The sequence below is a fragment of the Nicotiana tomentosiformis genome, chromosome 8, assembly GCF_000390325.3.
Source record: "Nicotiana tomentosiformis chromosome 8, ASM39032v3, whole genome shotgun sequence".
In the NCBI taxonomy this organism is placed as follows: Eukaryota; Viridiplantae; Streptophyta; class Magnoliopsida; order Solanales; family Solanaceae; genus Nicotiana; species Nicotiana tomentosiformis.
The window spans coordinates 97,206,163-97,212,519 of record NC_090819.1 but is presented as its reverse complement, the minus strand read 5'-3'; the positions used below and the strand labels follow the sequence as shown (position 1 = coordinate 97,212,519).

At 31.9% G+C, this 6,357-nt stretch overlaps 1 long non-coding RNA gene across 1 annotated transcript; it reads right to left on the bottom strand.

The window, feature by feature from the left end:
• Positions 1-1,566: 1,566 nt before the first annotated feature.
• LOC138896692 (uncharacterized) lies at positions 1,567-2,868 on the bottom strand. The gene is made up of 3 exons (XR_011410085.1): positions 2,514-2,868; positions 2,210-2,427; positions 1,567-2,129 (listed from the first exon to the last, which is right to left on the bottom strand). It is a non-coding gene; the product is annotated as an uncharacterized lncRNA (long non-coding RNA).
• Positions 2,869-6,357: the final 3,489 nt, after the last annotated feature.

The window sequence follows — 6,357 nt, the reverse complement described above, 5'->3', positions numbered from 1 at the left end:
GCACCGCAAAGAGTGCCAAAAGGTAATGTCAACATTTTATTTTAACATGATCAAGATAGACACTAACATGTTCACGTGTTGTATTATGACAGAATAAGGCTGATCAAGATCGCGCCGCACGTGCAGCAACAGCATTGAACTCGTAGGTAAAATGTAATTAGGCTCGAGACTCAGAAAGGACCCTAGTTATCGTAATAAACCCCAGCTTTCAACATTTGAAGAGAGATAGGGTTCAAATGATTGATGAACAGTAAATTTTCAAATTCTAGCTAGACTAGCTTTAACTTTTGAATTCACTTAAGCCGTATAAAGAAATATCTTACAGATTACTGCAGAAGTATCTCTGTCTCTCTCTCTCTCTCACACACACACACACACACACACACACACATATATATATATATATATATATATATATATATATATATATATATATATATATATATATACACACACACACGAATGATGTGCTTTTTTTGTCCTATTAACTTTCAATGGATAATTTACTACAAATGCTGGAAAAAGATGAGAAGAACTTTCTACTTGTTTATTTTCCATAAGAATTTGAATCTTGTGTTAGTAAATAAAAAAAGAAATAGCATTATATTAGATATAAAGCATAAATAGAAATGATCAACGCATAACAAAAAAAAATTGATCTAAACAAGAAGTAAGAAAATCAATTTCGAAACAAAAGGAGTGCGAAATTTCTGAAGAAAATTATGAGTCGTTAAAGCATTAAAAACAGTATATTTGTACTAGAAATAAAAAAAAAGGATTACATTAGCCAAGATCTAAAACAACAATTTTGCGTGATAAAAGAGAATAAAATAGTTCAAAGGAACAAATTGAATTGAAAAAGATTGAAGAAAACGAGAAATTAATTAACCCACCAGAGAATTATAGCCAAAATTGTGTGTTTTTTTCTTCTTTCATGGAGGCTTTGATAAGTAGATCTTGTATCCAAGGAGAGAGGTAGATGTTGTATGGAAGGAGAGAAGTAGGTTATTCATTCTCTACTTATTATATATATTTATATATATAATTTTTATTTTTATTTATAAGCCACAGTTGAGGAGCTCAGGGTCAACATGTTTGCTTAAAGTGATTAAGACCTCATTTGTTTTTTTTAAGATTAAGACGTCTGAATCTGAATGCATGTCTGAATATTAAGATGTAGTATGTATATCTGAACACTGAATGATTAAGACCGTTTATTTTTCAACATTTGAATATGTATAATATATTTATATTTCAACATAAAAAATATACATTTAAAAAAAAGTGATTAAATACTATATTAATTAGTGAAAACATTAACTTGAACAAAAAAGTTATTATTTGAGATAAATTGAAATATTATAAAATATAAATGTATATTTTATGTTTGATCCAATTGTTAAACCATTTGAACTATAAATGAAAATTATATATCAATAACAACAATTGTAGTAACGAAATATAACCAAAACAAAAATATTGAACGTAAATTTATCTTCTAATCAAACTTATCCAACAAATTAAAACAATAAACTCAAAACTAGTGATAATTTAGATGCACAAACATTAGAATATTTGAAGATCTAATTGATAATCAGATCAAGTTTTAACATTCAAACACTGGAAAAAATACTTTAAATGACTAAAATAAAAAACTCTCAAGTATTTCCTCTTCTTTGTACTAGTTTGAGTGCGAGTTGCTCGCGCATATCATTCATCATCTGAGAATCTTCAACTGTCCAGCTAGGTCCATCAGTTTCACCCAATACTTCTTTCATGTTGCTGTTCTTCATCAAATATTACTTGAGGCAACTCAAACTGATTAAACAAATCATCATTGATGCGCTCCTTTCTGATAAAATTATTAATCGCAAAACATGCAATAACAACATCTCTTTGGATATCAATAGGATGTGGAGGCATCTTGTCCAATATCGGGAATCTTGCTTTCAGTACTCCATAAGCACGCTCGATGACATTTCTAAGTTGTGCATGTGCATGATTAAATTTTTTCTCCTTAGTTATAGCACGCATGCAATGATAATCTCCTAACCAATATTGAATATTACGATATGGTACTAGAAATCCTCGAGTGTTAGGATATGCCGCATCACATAGATAGTATTTGTCTGACATTAAGAAAAAAGAGTTACGTGATAATATTGAAAAGCTAAAATATTATTTCAATTGTTTAAGTTGTATCACTTACTAGCTGGGGGAATGGAAAGCCATTTTCTGGGTTAGATACGATTTCCGATGTGCTACCCCTTCCCATCCAGCATAAATATAAGTAAAGACCATATTGAAGTCACATATTGCCAGAACATTCTGATAACATTTACCCTTTTCTTTTTCTCTGTACATAATCTGTTGATTAGCCGAAATAACAGCATGTATTAATGTCCCATCTAGTGCACCTATTGCTCCCTGCCAATATATAAATTTAAGTTAAAAGTAAAGAAAAAAAATTTTCTTGTGAAATTCTATAAAGATAGTAGTATAATAAATAATACCTTAAAAATTCTTCGTACATGTTATTAGCACAAGGAATATTCAGATTCGTATCAGATGTTGTAGGTGCTATCATCTCATTTGCAAATTTCATCATTGCGTCAAGAACTTCATGAAAGTACTCATGCACTGATTGCGAAGAATGTTGACATCTTCTCTTAATAACCACAAAACGCTCGTTATGTCCTATAATTGTTAAGAATATTGCTATCTTCTCTTCGACAGATACATGTTTGCTATTTGTGAGCCATCCATTGTGCCTAAAATGTTGACATAACCTAACATATGCATCACGTGACATGTGCATCAATTCTATACATTATCGATTATTGCCCGACACTAGTTCTAACGTATACTTTTGACCAGATAAAGATGAAGTTAGATCTTTATTTCTTTGATCATACTCCGGTCTTTATTTCAGCATAAACAAACACTGAAAAAGTGTATTTCACGAATAAATTTATTCAAAGCATAATATAGTATCACAAAGTTTCATAATAGATACCAGTTGAAAAACAATAAAGAAAATATTGCATAAAATCAACATCTAAAACATATTCCAGCTAATTAATTAGCAAAATTAAAGCATTCCCATTTTTTCCCCCATAGCTTTGACCCTAACTCTCCAATTTGTCGACCTCTGTCATTTGCATCCATGCGTGTCTATAGCTATTACCTTCGCAAAGTATACTAATAGCGGCACTGTATAACGGTTCTTCCCATCCAAGTCCCTCTAATTTTACCATACATTCCTCAACATTAGGCGCACTATTTTTTTTAATCAATAGCTCCAAAGCAATACTCATCTTATCATCTTTTACATCGAATTTTTAATTCAAACCACCTCAAAACATCATCAAATTATCTCAAAACTAAGATTCAAGCTCCTTAAGATGTACACAATCTATTCTAACAACATCCACTCAAAAGAAAGTAAAAGCTTTAACCTTTCTGGGCTACAAATAGCTAATTGGCTAATATTAATAATATTTCATGAATTGACCAATTTTTGTAATAAGCTACTTATAAAAGAATATAGATGACAGTTTTCCTATAATTAATGGAGTGTTGTATGGAAATAGGGAATTTCGGGTGCAACGTGATTGGGTCAGTTGGGAGTCTATTATGGAATGTAAAGTTTTTGCTACCATGTTTTGTTAATTTATAATTGCTGCTAGGGTTATGTAATTGTTTTTTAAATCTTGCACAATTATGTTTTTCCCCTCTCTCATGTTGAGAAACAAATATAGAAAAAATAATATTATATAACTGTTTTCAAAATAATAACCGAAATATAAATATTTATTTGTGTGTGTGTGTGTGTGTGTGTATATATATATATATATATATATATCTTATATGTTATATATAAAAAATATATAAATTTTATACACTTTTACGGCTACTAGATATAAATAGTTTCGCCTGCGACTAAAGTGTTCTTTACCCAAAAAGGTCACTTTAGTCACGACCCAAAAATCCATAAAGGTCGTGATGGCGCCAGACGCCGTTGTCAGACAAACCAACAATAAATAATAAATAAATTCTCATTTTAATATTTTTGAAGTCATAGTTGTTCCCCTCAATTAAATAGAAGAAGATGAAATTTACAAAATACGTAATAATATCTTTACAAATTTCCAATATAGTGCAACCTATAATCATCCCAAAATCCGGTGTCACAAGTGCATGAATATTTACTAAGGAATTAAAAATAAAATACAACATCTGTCCAGAATACAAATTAGACATGAAAATATAATAACTCTGAAGGAGACTCTGTTAGCTACTGATCGTAATATAGAATGCAGCTCACCTATGTCCCCACAATTTTTAACCACACCTCTGCGCCCACAAGGCCGCTATACATATATGTACCTGCATAATAAAATGTGCAGCAAGTGCAGTATGAGTATAAAAATAACGTGTATCCAGTAAGTATCAAGCCTAATCTCGAAGAGGTAGAGACGAGATTGCCGACTTTGATACTCACTATGGGTCAATAATATTAAATAATCATGAAATAGAAATATTTATATCAACGTGATTCACAGAGTTAACAGTAATTTTATTGACCAGTAAAAATAATTAAATTCCTTCAAATGCAGTAATTCTCAATATATTAATTAAATTCCTTCAATTCCAATAAATTTTCAAATTTATCAATTAGTCTCATTTACAAGAATAACAATAATTCTTAACAAGCAGGAATAATAATTCAATAAATTCCAAAGATTTTCAACTTATCAATTTGCTTCACAAGCTACAATAAACTATTAAGGTATCGTATGATTATTATTATTAAGCACGATTTCTGCTGAGGACATATGACCCGATCCAGAGTGTTGTGTACACTGCCGAGGGACGTGCGGCGCGATCCATAGATGCATCTATCCTGCCGATGCGATCGGCCCGCTCCACAAGAAAGGATGACATTTTCTTATGTACTTCCGGAATGAGAGTATATTTGTTATAAGATAAATTCAGGAGGAAGAACAATTTCTCTTAACAATTAATTAATTTAAACAGAAAAAAGATCAAGTATATGAGATTTCCATCATTTAATATTTTTATCTAACAATTCACAATATATATGTATATATATCAAATAATATTAATTAAACAAAGAATATAATTTACACAAGTAATTCATGCTTTGAGTCCTAAACTACCCGGACTTTAGCATTAATAGTAGCTACGCACAGACTCTCGTCACCTCGTGCGTACGTAGCCCCCACAATTAGCAATAATTATTTAATTTAATCACCTATGGGGTAATTTTCCCCTCACAAGATTAGACAAGAGACTTACCTCGTCTTGCTCCAATTTAATCCACTAGTAGGCCTTTTCCTCGATTATCCAACTTCGATTGGCTCGAATCTAACCAAAAATAATTCTATAAAATTACTAAAATTTATAGGAATCAATTCTATAAGGAAATACTATATTTTCAATAAAAATTCCGAAATTAATTAAAAATTCGTCCATGGGTCTCACATCTCGGAATCCGGCGAAAGTTACGCAATCCGATAAAGCATTCAATTACGAGTCCAACCATACCAGTTTCACTCAAATCCGACTCCGAATCGATACCGAAATCTCAAAAATTTGTTTCTATGAGATTTCTAAAAATTTCCCAAATTTCAATCTCAAAACACTAATTAAATGATGAGAACAATGATATATTTATGTTTATAGACCAAATCCAAGTTAGAATCACTTACCCCAATGTCTTTTCCTTAAAAATCTATCAAAAATCGCCTCTGCTCAAGTTCCAATTTGTTAAAAATGGCGAATGGGACGAATGCCCTCTTTTATAACTCTGCCCAGGCAGCCCTCGATCAATGGCCTCGATCCTCGGCCTCGATCATGGCTATCGGTCCTCGGCCTCGATCGTGGCTTCGATCCTCGGCCTCGATCGTAGCTTCGATCCTCGGCCTCGATCTTGGTAGCTCGATTTTGGGAGCTCGATTTTGGGAGCTTGATCTTGGGAGCTCGATTTTGGTCCTCGATTTTTGGGCCTCTATTTTGGGCCAGAATTTCCAGCAGAAAGGAAAAATTGTAGAAGCTGTTTTAAGTCCAACTTTTGATCCGTTAACCATTCGAAACTCACCCAAGGCCCTCGGGATCTCAACCAAATATACCAACAAGTCCTAAAATATCACACGAACTTATTTGAAACCTCAAATCACATAAAACGACGCTAAAACCACGAATTATGCTCCCATTCAAGCTTAATGAAACTTAAAATTTTCAACTTTTACATTCGATATCGAAACCTATCAAATCAACTCCGATTGACCTCAAATTTTACACACAAGACATAAATGACATAACGGAGCTTTG